The sequence below is a fragment of the Bolinopsis microptera genome, chromosome 2, assembly GCF_026151205.1.
Source record: "Bolinopsis microptera isolate Bmic1 chromosome 2, MBARI_Bmic_1.0, whole genome shotgun sequence".
Lineage (NCBI taxonomy): Eukaryota > Metazoa > Ctenophora > Tentaculata > Lobata > Bolinopsidae > Bolinopsis > Bolinopsis microptera.
Genome location: NC_087073.1, coordinates 18,000,039 through 18,015,179, shown reverse-complemented (window position 1 = coordinate 18,015,179; position 15,141 = coordinate 18,000,039). Strand labels below are relative to the sequence as shown.

General features: G+C 39.3%; 1 long non-coding RNA gene across 1 annotated transcript; it reads right to left on the bottom strand.

The window, feature by feature from the left end:
* Nucleotides 1–2,764: 2,764 nt before the first annotated feature.
* Nucleotides 2,765–12,085, bottom strand: LOC134826693 (uncharacterized). The gene is made up of 5 exons (XR_010161734.1): nt 11,994–12,085; nt 11,649–11,724; nt 9,417–9,525; nt 4,150–4,290; nt 2,765–3,937 (listed from the first exon to the last, which is right to left on the bottom strand). It is a non-coding gene; the product is annotated as an uncharacterized LOC134826693 (long non-coding RNA).
* Between the last annotated feature and the right edge of the window lie 3,056 nt (nt 12,086–15,141).

Genomic DNA, 15,141 nt, shown 5'->3' with positions numbered 1-15,141 from the left:
CTTATTTCTAACGGTTCTTATATTTTATTTCAATTTCAAATAAGGAAGTGCAATAACAAAACAATTTTCTAACATCATCTTCCAGAAAACTAGAGAATGCGATTTTTTCTTTTGGTTTTCTCTCCGTTGATTTCGCCATCTCTGTGTGGTACTGGTAAGTTTCTGATTATTTACGTTTATTCAATTATGCTCATTTGAGATGTTTTTATTGTGAACAAATGATAACAACTTTTATTTATCATTTAATTTTATATATGTACGTGTGGAATATGCACACAGGCACGATGAAGAACATTGCTCTTGAAGGATTCGCAACGCAAATAGATACTTATGATGGGAAATTTCCTGCATCGAAGGCGATAGATGGCAAGACTTTCGGAACGTAAGTGACTGCATATTAATCGACAAAGAACCAAACGGTTCAGAATTATTAGACGATTTTCAGCGAGTCAAAAATCATCATCAAAGCATAGCCATAATATTAGAATGGCTAATACTCAGAAAAACTTGAAACAGAAGACGTACATTGTACAACTTATACTACACGTGCAATTAAAATACAATCTCTTCAGTGAATTTCCTGTCCCCGATTTCTCCCACACCAAATGCGAAGGAGAAAATGCTTGGTGGCTACTCACTTTACCCAAAGTATCTTTCATACGAGAGATAAAGATATATAACAGAGTGGACGCATCACCCTTAAGGATTGATGGAGTTAAAATATGGGTCGGGATAGACTTGACCGGAGGAAACTATGATGGAGCAACCAATGTCGGTACCGTTCACTTTGATACAAGAAAGAATCCGTATATATTTCCGGATCTCAATTTGGACGGATCAAGTGTGCAGGTTCAGGGTGGAAATTCCTTCGTAATACTATCAGAGGTTGAAGTTTACAGTCCTGGTTAGTTATTTTACACATTTCGCCGAAATACATGACTATGAGGCTTACGCGGTCTCATTAAGCCTCAACTTAAATGATGCGCTTTTCATAGTCATGATAAATGTCAAAGAGATAACTACGAATTAATACCAAGAAGTGCCCATATTCTGTAACTAAAATCGTAGACCTGATGACATTAGGTTATACTTTCAGTATCTCACAGGCGACACCCTGGCTCGTGGACAATTAGGCATCTGCTCAGCTGTAGATTAGACCCCTGGCATTAGATCACTGATATAGATATAAATATGCGCTTTTTGACAGGCTGAAATAGGTCATGTGACAATAACCTACTAGGTAACGTGACAGGTAATAATTTTAACATAACAGGCGTATGGAGGCTTTGTTTAGTGATAGTTTGAGCATTGAAAGTTTGTCGAGAGCCGATAACACTTTAAACGCTCTACTCCGAGGGTTTCAATCAGTTTGTAGTTTTCTTCGCAGAGAGTTCCCTAGCATAGGAGGTTAATCTAGAAGGTAGTGATGATTAACCTCAACGCAGTAACCAGGGTGATACCGATGCTTATCTTTGTTATCCTATCATTAATACCTCCCTCACTAAGTGCACTAAGAGCTAGACTTGATAGAGAGCTAGTACCCGTAACAGCCTCGCATTCTAAAACCTACGATAATGATGGGGGATACGCTGCTAAGTACGCTATAGACCAGGATCTGGGGACCCGGTCTTGGCAAGAAGCTGGTTCTGATGAAACCTCTTGGTTAGAGATAAATCTTAACCAGGTGCACTGTGTTGATAAATTTATTTGGTATGACAGTGAAGATAAACCTGTCCAGACCTGGACCTGCAAGCAGAGTGACTGTGATATTTGTGAAGGTAGTTACTGTGCCAGAGTCAAACTCATAGTATATACACAGGGAACAAAGGTAGATACTTCACTTGACTGTAAATATGGAGACAGGGTAAAACTGCATGTGCCACAGGGTCTTTGGTTTAGTGTATCCGAGATAGCAATAACTGGTCAACAATGTGGAGCCATGTTTCTAGCTTTCTAGGAATGGAAAATGGGAATATGACAATTGCACGATTTTCAGTCACCTTATTTGGCCCACTAAATGTGAAAGCTTTGTATTTTTGCGATAGCCACGCTTTGGAATCAAGGAAGCATGACGTTTAATGCTAGATATTATATTCCGTTTATTCATTTAAGACAGCATTCCAAAATGTTTCAAAGAAATATGAAGCTTAAATCAAACAAGAAGCGATGAGAGGTCGCAGCTGTTTTGTTGCAGCCACTCTCTAAAATTCATTCCAGCCCTTTTTATTTGCGTCTTAAGAACAACAACAGCCAATAAAACCATCTTCCGTTAGTCGGTAAAATACATCGTATCAGTATGCACTATTCCCTTTAAATTTCAGGTGTTCTGTACAAGATAACCTACTCGGTGCCGGACAAAAATAACGCCAAAACAGAAAATCCACAGTATGTTAAAATCACTTGTATCACGTTGCGACCCCCACGGTCGTTTCACTATGTGGGTGTCAAGTAATTTGCGAGCCGCACGAGAAATCTCAGGTGCAACTGTACGAGAAGAACTCGCGTGCGCGAAACGATAATCTCAGTGCTAAATAGTTACTGCGTGCACGTAAAGTCACATTTAGAAAGTTCCAGACTATTTGATGTTGTGTGTTAACGTTTTTGATGATGTGATCGCTATGTTGACAAAAAGCTTATCTCTGGGCTCTGGCTTTTTAAATTTTTGACTTGCAGCACTTTCTTAATCAATTATTCTTACTTGCTTACATGGGGACCCTGGGCTTTACTGTATAAATACTTAAGTCTTGGTATTGAGACTATTAAATCAGTTAAAGCCATAATTTTAGTCACAATATTTACAGAATGGAGCTTCCAAACTAACCACATAATTCAAAATTGTATTATTGGTATCCTAAGAATAATACATAATATTTAACAGAACTAAAATTCATCTGTATAATAAACTAACAATATTACGTACGTCAGTGCTTCAAAGAACTATGTTTTTGAAGAAGTTTCAAAGTTAATATTTGGGTCCATATCGGGTAAACTATTAAAGGGCATGATAACAGGAAAATAGACTGATATCATACTGTTTTCGGTCCAGTAGCCAAATCTCTAGACGGGTACTCTGTTACTTGTCGTTTGTGATAACATAAAAAGGTGGTATGTGGTAGATATTTATATAGCATACTCTAGATCTTTAAAACGAAGTAAGATTTGTCACGCCTATATTAGTCGTTTATCTCTCCGTTAAATCTACAATTCTAACATCATTGGGTAGCATGAAACAATCGGAAAAAAGACATACGAATAGATTTCAAGGTCATAAAGGATTGTTGTTGGAGACCAGAGATTTTAAACTTAAGTTTGATAGTCGAAGTTCTCCTGTAGAATTTGAGTCCAGGTAGAGGACTTTCGTTCGACAAAGTCCAACCTTAGGGTTTGTCGAACTACAGTTGTACGTGTCGAACTTGAGTATGTGTACCGAATTTACCGTGGTAAAAACATCTTCACACCGTGAAATGTGCAAAAAAACTACAAAAGGTTCGCCTTAAGATCGTGTATCAATAATTTAAGGAGGCTTTGCCGAGACAACCTATACGCCCGTTTAATTTTTACAGGGCAGCCCAGAAGTAATTGGTTCTGAAACAATTCAAGATTTAAATCTAATCCTTTAAAGTAGGCGGCTCAGTTACTTACACATTATTACCAAAACAATTAAAATATACCCAACTACCATCTATAGCCTATTTTCTAATAATAGAACAATCTTCAGCTAACATGGCAATTAGAACAGTTTGGGTTCTGCTGGAAGTTGAGGTTCTGCTGTAGGTTGAGGTTCTGCTGTAGGTTCGGATGGGGATACTTTTATGAAGTAAGGTCCAGGAAACGAGCTGCGGAGCAATATCTGTTCATCCAGCTCGGCCTTTTTCTGTTCATAAAATTGGTCCTCTGACTGTCTTTATTGGCTCTATCTTTGGATTTCTTCAGTCTCCTGAAATATATTAAGCCACATTAGATGATACGTAAAGATTTGTTTAAGCATACCCTAAAGGATTTCTTTTATATTTATAGCTTAATAAAAATCCAACATTAAGATGTATTTGAAAAGTAACTTAAAAGGACATGCAGAGCGACCAATATCGACTGAATCAATGCTTGGTAGCACAAACCGGAGGTTAGAAATGAATACTATATATCACATACCTTGGTTTTACATTTCCTTTTCAATAACTAAATCGGAGCGACCTCCAATCTCTATAGATTTTCAAACGCATGGTCCAACCATATCGACGAGAATTTTCAAATGATTTCGGCATTTCAATTCCGGCCGCGGTTGCTGAGTTTCTGAAAAATAAATCATTATAAAACATTATTGGGATTTAATATTGTCTGAAATATTCGAATTTTCGAATGTTGACGACGGACTTCTCGAATGAATAGTTACATAATGCCATCTGCAAAATTACAGGTCTCAAAATATTGAACACGTGAGTAACGGCGTTACGGCACTTTTGGCCCCCTCTAATATTCCTAGTATATCTATAATATTAGAGCTATTCTGGTGTATCTGAACAGTGAACAACGTTAGAGCTGCTAAAGTCTGGTGTATCGTAACAATATAAATACTAATGAAGTATAGTGTATCTTAACAATATAAGAACTAGTGACGTCTACGTCTGGTGTAACTCAACAATAGTGTATCTGAATAGTGAACAACGTTAGAGCTATTAAAGTCTGGTGTATCGTACATAGAAAAGCACCAGCTATCGAGCATTTGCGTGACCAATCTAAGGTGCAGGAGTATTGCATCGCACTGCATAACCGATTCAGTGGTCTGCCGGTGGAAGAGAGTCTGGATGGAGAGTGGGAGTTGGTCAAGGAGGGCATCAGGGAGGTTTCTTTGGAGGTTTTGGGTCAACGCCCGCGCCGGAGGAAGAAGCAGCACTTGTCACAAGAGACAGAGGATCTTATCTCGGAGCGGAGTAAGGTCAAGCAGAAATGCCCAAGTGATGGATTCAATAGATCTGAGTATTCTCTTGCTAATAAGCGTGTTAAGAAGAGCTGCAAGAAGGATGATGAGAACTGGGCTTTACGGGTTGCAGCCGATCTGGAAACAGCTTCTTCACACGGTCAGCAGAGGGAGGTCTGGCAGATGATCAAGTCCTTGTCAGGCAAGAAGAGTCGGAAGTCAACTGCTGTCAGAGATAAAACCGAGAAGTTGATTTCTGACCCAGCTGCTTAACGAAAACGATGGGGTGAGCACTTTGCTGAACTACTAAACCCGCAGATAGGAGACGTGGACCTTTCAGACCTAGACAGTCTAGAGGTCGCACCATGTTTTCCGTATCTGAGTGATAGTGATTTGCCCCTAGCAGAACAGAGATCTCTGAGGCTTTAAAGAGTCTGAAGAATCACAAGAGCCCTGGAATTGATGAAATTTTCAACGAACAGCTGAAGTATGGGGCTCCTGGTCTTTTAGACATGCTTGAGAAACTGTTTGCACGTGTTTGGGAGACGGAGAATGTGCCAGAGGATTGGGTTAAGGGTATCATTGTTATTGTCCCGAAAAAGGGTGATACATCATTCTGCTCGAACAACAGGGGCATAACCCTACGCTCCACGGCATCAAAACTCTATCAGATAATAGTGTTGCGACGGATGAATGCGGGGCTTGAAGAACTGCTCCGAGAGAATCAGTGCGGGTTCAGGAAAAACAGGTCTTGCATTGATCAGATTTTTTCACTCCGTACTATTATTCACAACAGCATTGAGTTTAACCTCCCCCTGTACATAAATTTTGTTGACTTTAAAGCTGCATTCGATTCACTTAATCGGGAGTTTATCTGGAAAGCTTTCAGTCATTATGGCTTGCCTTGTAAATACATTCGCATAATGCAAGCATTCTTTTGCGGCACCGTCAGCGCTGTCAGACATAATGGTGAGCTCTCAGATTGGTTTGACGTTACATCTGGCTCTGGGCAGGGGGATATTCAGGGTCCACCTATCTTTAATGTTTGCATCAACCTGCCTGCGCAGCGGGCTGAGGATAACAAAGTGTTGTCACACGGGGCAGTACTGCAGAGAGCTACCACCAGCTTTGATCAGGATACAGTCGTCTTGGATACTGACTATGCAGATGATTTGGCTATCATGGACAACACCAAGGACGGTCTCCAGGAGACGACTGATCTTTTATGCAAGTATGCGGCTCAGGCTGGCCTCAGAATCAATGCGAAGGAAACAGAGGTTATGGCCATCGGTAAGAATACGTCACAGAGGCCGTATACTGAAGCATCAACGGTGGACATTACAGTAGGAGACACGGCTATCCAGCAAGTCAGCAACTTCACTTACCTTGGGTCGATTATATCAAGTGATGGGACTATTGACCGGGACTTATCTGCACGGATCCAGAAAGCCTCAGGAGCATTCAATCAGCTCGGTAATATTTGGAAGAATCGCAATATCCAAACTAACACCAAAATACGGATATATGTTGCAGCGGTTCTAACAATATTACTTTATGGAAGCGAAGTCTGGAACACTACTTCAAAGCAACTACATCGCTTCGAAGTTTTCCATAAAAACTGTTTGAGGAGAATCCTTCGAATTAAGTGGTTCCACCAGACGAGCAATTTCAAGTGTTGGAGCGGGCAAGAATAAACCCGGTTATAACCTACATCAGTGCCAACCGTCTTCGCTGGTTTGGACATGTTTCTAGAATGCCGGACACCAGGCTACCAAAGTATCTACTTGACTAGACACCTGCTCACGGCCGAAGATCACGTGGGCGGCCAAGAAAGAATTGGCGAACCTGTGTCCTGGAAGACGCAGTAACATTTACAGGAGATTCAGACATTGTATTTGATAAGGTCCGAGCGTTGGCAGGAAATCGCAAGCACTGGAGAGAGATGATACGACATAAGCAGCAATTCCTTGGTGCAGGCCACTCGAATGATTGAGGAGACCTTATCAAGTAAGTAAGTAAGTAAGTAAGTAAGTAAGTATCGTAACAATATAAATACTAATAAAGTCTGGTGTATCTGAACAATATTAGAGCTAGTAAAATGTTCTGTATCTGGTGTATATTATAGCATAGCCATTCTTTATTATGTAGTTTATATATTTAGCGTAAAAAACATTGTTTGGGATTTTAATGGCTGTAATGATATCCCAGATATGACTATGTGGGATGACTTGCATGCTATTGTGTCTTATTGTGATAGTGTGATCGAAAACAGCTCGATATCATTTACATCACCCACCAAATGCGATATGACTCATATCGCATTCGGTGGGTGATGTAATTATTATGAGCTATGATAAATCACATTTCTTGCACAACTCGGTCTGATTGTTGAGGAAAAGAACAGGTAGATGGTAATCCAGGTAAGCCGGTTCAGATTAACACAATTGACGGTACAGAGAGGTGTTTTTAAATACATATTATGCGATTATCTTAACTCCACTGATTCATTATTGAAATCAATAAAATGATAATTACAACACTACTATTACATTTATTGAGGATACATAACATGAAGACTTTGTTGTACCCTTGTATGAAAAGCATTAAAGCATTAATAGCACAGCAGGCTATCGGTTCGATCTTAAATGTGCCTTTGGTGCAGTTTCTGTGAGAATCGATAAGGATGTACTGTAATTAATTATGAAACTCTAATAGTAATATCCTGTGGTTAACGTTTTTCAGTTTCAGCCCTTTTGACTTAGTAATTGATTACTAAAAACTACTTTTCTCCGTGTTTTAAGCTATTCCACTCATTTTGAGCCAAAAAGTTTTTAAATTTTTGCTAATTAGCTAATTGATAATTATCCAATTAACTGATTATCAGACGTAAAATTGTCTTCCTGATAATTTGAACACTCTCGATTAATCTGCAACCTTTTAAGATGTTCACAACTAAAGATATTCGACAAACAAGAAAAGTGGAAAAGTAAGTGGTAAAGTGGCAAAAAGTGGCCTAGAGACAAGTGGAAAAGTTTGGAAAAGTTGGTCAGCCATAAAGGGCACCTAATGGGACTCAAACACTTCAAAAATCTTTTGTAAGCTTTGTGTGTCGGCAGATCGAATTTTTCAGACGGATCTGTCTGTACCAGTACAACTCGACAATTCACGCAACGTATTATACACTGAGAAGATCTCGAAATTTCTGTAATGCGCACTCAAATTTTATAACAAATGCTGAAGGAAGTGTGATTTATATGAAACTTTGCCACATTTTGGTCTATAATTCGGTGTGTCTCTAATATGATATTTGCCAGATAATTGTGGCTCGTTCAGAGCCGCGCACACGTGCGAGTTAAGCGAGTATCTATCAATCAATGGAATGTACAAATGTGTGCCATGGTGTGTGCGAAGCAAATTTCAGCGTAGCCGATGTAATCTATCAAAACATATGCTATGATTCCGTTTTATTACAGGATCTGGCATCTGCCGTAAATATTACTGATTTTATCAGTGACACACACTAACTGTGCAATGGATTGTAGGACTGAATCCCTAACGGACGGAATCACTACCACCCAAATATCACTACTGGTAGTGATTTAGTCTGTTAGTGATAGTCTGTACGGAATCACTACCACCCAAATATACCTCAATCCCTACCAATAGTGATTGGTAGTGATTCAGTCCGTTAGGGATTCAGTCCGCTCACCGGATGTTACCCAGGCCCAACCGAGCACAGTTCACCTATCAATTATAGTTGGCATAGTTCTAGCCACACTGCTAGATTACATCAGTATGAGTCAGGATGTTTATAGTATTTGTCTTTGCGAGGGGTGTCCAGGGTGGGGGGTCGTGAACTTGATTCTGACAGCAGCTGACCAACAAACTATGACAAATCTGATATAAAGCTGATAAACTCAAGCAGGACTGGTACTGTCTTATTGGAAAGTCTTTGTGGCCGTGTAAACTGACTTGTTCTGATATTTGGACCTATGTGGGCATGGTGGTATCATTTCGAACCCGTTATATGATGCATAATAGGACCTCATAATAAAATTAAACCCTACAATTTTATTTCCTTTTTGCTAATTGCTTTGGTTGTACATTCCGCAGCTCTCTTATCTCTATTGATAAAACGGTATTACTCTGTGCTAACCTTGTGTACAACGTGTGTAACTGTACAAGAAGTGTACAATGTCAGGCGATAACTCTAATAAACTGGCTATTGGGAACCTGCTTCTCCGTACAGGAAGTAACGAAATTGTGAAACGTGTCATTTCAGTTTTTGACCACTCTGCAAAGAGTTTAGCAAATGTCAAGTCAATATCTGCTTTTAATTAATCTTGATATGTTGTGTGAGGGCCGCCTTTTATGCCTTGGGCTATCGGTTAGAGAAATACTATGATGGTCATTCACATTGATTGGGATATCTAGTTTGCTTAAAAGCATTATCTAAGAGCTAATTAGACGTTGATTATAAAATAAAGAAAGGGTACATAACCTGATGTGAAGTTGAGTCGATGAGAAGGGAGAGGTCAGGATTGGATCATGATGAATCAGCACCAAGACGGTTAAAAGGTTCCAGCTAGGGATTGGCTGAGTTACCAAAACTGTAACGAGGAAGCGTTACAATAATCTTAAATTAAGTTGCACTATAATATTAGTAATGAAATATTTATAATAAGTAAATGAAAATGTTCATTAACTCCATGACTTTTTAATAAAGTTATCATCCTAGAATGTCATGACCATAATCAATCACGAGTTACAATGTATAACTTAGCTTCGTTGAGTGTTCAATCTTCAAATTTTCAACAGCTATAGAGTCCTCATGTTATAGGAGGGTACCGCTCTAGAGTCCTCATGTTATGGGATCTATAAGGGAGGGCCGCTCTACAGTCCTACTTCCGACCTTCACCGGCCTACAGTCCACCGCTCAACAGTCCACCGCTCAATAGTCCTACATGACAGCCCTTCTACGGCCATGGTGAGGTGAATAATCTCCTCCAAACTAAAATTGTCCGGGGGGCTACCGAATCAAAGATCTCTTATCCCGTGGAGTTCAGGAATTCATTGATCCCAGACTTCCGAAGCCTTATAATTGTGTTGAAATCTTTTAGTGGATTTGTGCTCGGAAATGGCAACAGGGGCTCGCCCTGTTGTCCAGGAAATTTCTTTATAAAATCTTTTTAATCAAAATTTCTGTCAACGTGTTTTGTCGGTCAGTTTTACATTTCTAAGAGGGCTGTTAGCGTATCTGATTGGTTAGGATAAATTGGTATCGGGCTCGAGTCGACTTCCCTTAATACTGCTGGTAATTGGGGCTTGCACCGGGGATGATTTAAGAAGCTTCATGGCACTCCGCTGGACTGGTGCAATATATGTAATATTATAGCGTACCGTGCGGGGTTGCCAAAACATTAATTACCAGAGTGGGAGCTGGATGAGAGTGGGGCTTAAATGTAACTTTAAGTTCCATCTGGATTATTGTGGCTTAATACTATAAAGTGCCGTGATTTAATATAGATTTTCACTTGGCATAGCCGGGCCTGGGATACTTACATGTTGGAACCGTGTGCATAGTTTTTGAACATTGATTTAGCTGACTCAGACGGGAACAAACTGTATACAAAGGACAGTCTTATCAACAGAATTTAATTTGAGCTCCGTGCGTTACTGCCATCAGAATGCTTGGAATGTAACGAAACGTACATTGTTGAGTTTGAAGCCGATCAGAAACCTGTTTTTCACTGTCATGTGTTTTCGGGGATCACACAACTGTTCTGCTGTTACGAGTTTCCACGATGTTTTGACTAGTGCTACTGTTCTTTCTAGTTATGTTTGGTTGTGTAAACCATGCAAGGAATCAAGTATTCCTATTAAACCACGGAAATCGAAGGGCCGGCATGATAGTACTGTGAACAAATCAGATCCCGAATCTCAGCAACCCAAGGAGGACTTGGTTGCGTCACAGATGTCCTCATCCGAGGAAATCACGGACCACTCCACTTTTCAATCCTGGACCCCACACGTCAACATGATAGCTGAACGTGCAAGAAATGTTGCTTCTTGGGTGCTAAGTGCGTTCAAAACGAGAGAAAAAGCCACCATGATGACTTTATACAAGTCTCTCGTTAGAAGTCATTGAGAGTATTGCTGTCCTCTGTAGAATTGCTCTAAGAACAAGGAAATCCAACAGCTAGAAGGGATTCATATGGCACCCAGCACCTCAACTACTGGCAGAGATTAAAGGCCCTAGATCTGATGTCATTGCAAAGAAGAAGAGAACGGTATTTAATCATCAACATGTGGAAAGTTCTGCATTGCAAGTGCCCTAATGATATTGGTATCCAGTTCTCGATCACTCTCAGACATGGTCAAAAAGCAGTTGTGCCCAGTATAGCTAAGTCCAGCAGTCAACGTAATCAAGCACTACATGACAACTTTGCAGTCACTGGACCTCGATTATGGAATGTAATCCCAACACATATGCTCACCATCGAGGATCCTATGGAATTCAAAGCAACTTTAACGAACTTTCCCAACTTTGTCAAATCATTTCCGGACGAGCCTCCAGCTCCAGGATACTTACTGGATTGGAGTGGTGATAAAACAGTTTCTATACTGTCCGGGGGGTCGAATTTTTCGATGGCCCGATAGAGGATTCCATGAAGCCCAACAAAGTAACAAAGTAACAAAGTACAAATTCGATATATTTAAAATTAATTCTCACCTCTTATTCAAAGATCAACAGATGTATCGATCAATATCGGCATATCCCAAGATATGATTTTTTCTCTGTTCGTCAACTGCAAAGTGGGCGTATTGTGTTAAGGGTTACAAGAATTTTTATCATAACTAATTATTGTAATCATGGTATTCACCAGGCAAACCATGTACAGTAACACCACGATTTACTGCACAGTTTGCTGTTTGAGGGAAAGACAACTTGTGCGAATAATCGTCGTGTATGATAAATCAGGGTTTTGATGTGGTTCACAAGCATTCAGCTCAAGTTGGGGGTAATTAGGGAAGCAGTGAGATATTACGAGAATATTAGAATAAGTCTACAACTCACCTTCGGGTTTCATGCTTTGAACATGTACAAATAGGTTCCAAGAGAGGTATTATACGTGTCGACCGTCATGGAGCTTCAGCAGAAAAATATAAGGTCGAACAACAATCCAGCATTATTTTTGACTGCAAGACATCTAATAGAGATACTGGTTTTTTCGTTTGAAAATTCAATTGATTAGTATATATAAATCAAGCGTTACATTTCAGCCATGCAAAATTAAAATGACATATTTTGATATACTAATTGATGAATGGTGCTGTAATACTAGTATAAGTTGCTTATAATTGTGTGGCCGGATGACAACTAATTAAAAAAGAATAATAAACTTATTATATACTAATTAACGTTGGGGCCGTCTACCAAATTAGAATGAGAAACAATAACAAGAAATGAAACATATCAAATAAAATCATAATTATTTTGTTCATTACAATTCTGTCCCAACGAGCTGAGAACAAGAAAAAAGTTAAAAATTAGTAGAAATTAAAATAACAATTATCCTTCATACCGTGGACGGTAGTTGTTTCAAATATGAAGAAGGCAAAATCTCAAGAACCGACTAAGTTATTAATAATAATACAATGGTCACGTTAACAGTTTTGACCGACACTCTATAATAAATAAATAATTATGTCTTTGTGGCAAAGAAAAGAAACGCCACGCAGGGATTCACAAAGTAATCGTGTGTTAAACGCTATTATAATGTGACTAATATTTGACAGTTTAAGCCAAAACGAGGATGAGAATGCCAGATTGAAGAAGGGCCGAAGTTGCAGAATTTATTAAAATTAAATGAAATGATGATGAGGGTCACGAATCACGACGCAAACAACAAGCAATGACAAGGCAGACGGGCATCAAACAACACACACTGTGCAGACGAATCAACTGTTACCTTTATATAGCAATCTGATGTTCATAACGTAATACACTCTGCAAGCATTTTAAAATATATTGTATATCGATATGTCTCCAAATAATTTAATATTTAAAACGCTTAGCAACCCTCCGCAAATATTTCGTATAAGCAACACACAGATACTCAATACAAATACGGACGGCGCGGCGCTTTATTATGGAGGGAGAATTTTTTTCTCCCTCTGGTTTGTTATTGTTTGCAAATTGACTATGACCCCCTGTAGCGTCTTCGACGCTACAGGGGGAGCCGCGCACTTCGTGCGCGGCGGGTCATACAACGTATGACAAAAAATCACCGGATCAGCAGGAGAAACAGAGGAACGCCTGTGCGATTCTAACTTTGACGTGACAAATCAAGATGTGGAGTGCGTATTTTGGAGTAATATTAAAATCGGAGAATACAAATGTGTATCTTTGAGGACTGGTGGAAATGATGGACTGGATTTCACGAAGGTAAAGCATTTAGACTAGCTCTCTTGAATAAGTAGAGGGAAAAATGTAAATTTAAAGCCTTAAAATAAGCTTTTTGGTGATACATGATCCGTTATATCCTTATGCGATGACAAATGTTTTAAACCAACTAGGTGAAAGTGGAAGTGGATGGGAAAACAGTCCACACAATTGTACCCCCCAGCGGTGAGGACTACATAGAGTTGGACGATAACGCAACAAAAGTGTTCTGTAAAGGTAACCAAGGTTATATTTCTGATTTATCATATTACTCTGAATAATATCATGTCCTTTTCGAAAAAACGTTAAAGTGGCACTTAAGTGTATGTTCGACTAAAGTAGAATTGGTAAAAGTGTTTCCGAAACTCTACTTATGTATTTCCTAAAGTTTACTTATTCTGTTTCAAGTTTGAGACTTAAGTACAACAAGAATTTCGCCGCGGTTAAACCACGCACGATCAATTTTTCCTAAGATGTACTTATAGTTATACCATTAACTCTTTTGAGTAAAAAGTTTGACTGGAAAAAGTGCAACATATTTACATTTTATGTTTTTTATAAATGAGTGGGTTTCGTGCATGGTAAAAATTGACGATTTTTTTACCAATGTAGCGCCGCGCATCAACAATAAATAAATCCAGAAAATTGCGGAAAATAACTTTGCGAAGGAGGAACTTCACTGTAATTAATTAACACATGGCTAGCGTCGCGCGCAGCATAACAGACGCTTTACTTACCTGGGGACGCTTACCTGGGGACCTCAGGCTATCATATCATGTTCATAAACATATTCGGCTATCATGTTCATAAACATTCCGCCGAATAGAGATTCGGCGGAATGACAGGCTGAGCGCGGCCCAGTAAAACAGACGCTTCCTATACACATAATTATAGGGGAGTGGTCTATATTGCGAAGGAGCAGACTTTTGTCATCACCGTAGGGCCGTCGGGCCACCTCATATAATATCCAAACCCGATTACTTATAGTTATTCCCTACGATCTTTTTGCCTTCGGCAAGAGTAAGGGGAAAAATACATTCTATAGATATTGTATTATATAGTATTACAATTTTTAGCAAATTGCAAGACTCTTGATGCAACATGGAAGGCAGTTGTGACGGAACCAGTGCTACCAGTTCAACACGAAACGGAAGTAACCCTCACCTGTCCTGTAGATTTCACCAACAAGGGAGGCGACAGAGCAGTTTGTCAGGACGGACAATTTGTCCCAACAGGCAAAACTCCAGTATGTCGAGGTGAGTGCGAAGTTTAGTGGCGAAAATTAATTAAAACCCCTTTTTTTATTTGGAATCAGTAGTTTAACAACGCAACCTGAATAAAATATGATTTCAGCTGATTGTACGAGGAAGACTGTCGTCCTTGAGTCGAATTTCGTAATAGAAGAATCTCAGCTTCCAGTAAAAGATGGAACGGATATAACCTACAGCTGCCCAAAAAAACATTCCAAAAAAGGCAAAAATATTAGTGCAGTCTGTGACGATGGTTTGATCAGATTTACTGATGGATCTCCAGATTGCTCCAAAATAGGTATGTGCTGTTTCAATAGATCCAATCTTGGGTAAACTACTTACTTTAGGAACTTTAGGGCATAAATGTAAGAACTTTTTCTTTCCAACCTGCGCCTAGGGACAGGCTTGGTCTGAAAAAATTCGAACGCAATAATCGATATAAGCAACTTGTACTCGATGTTTGTCACACGGTCTTTTGATTCAAATGTTAATATTTACACTACTAGTTCGACTAGTAGTAGTGTAAATAT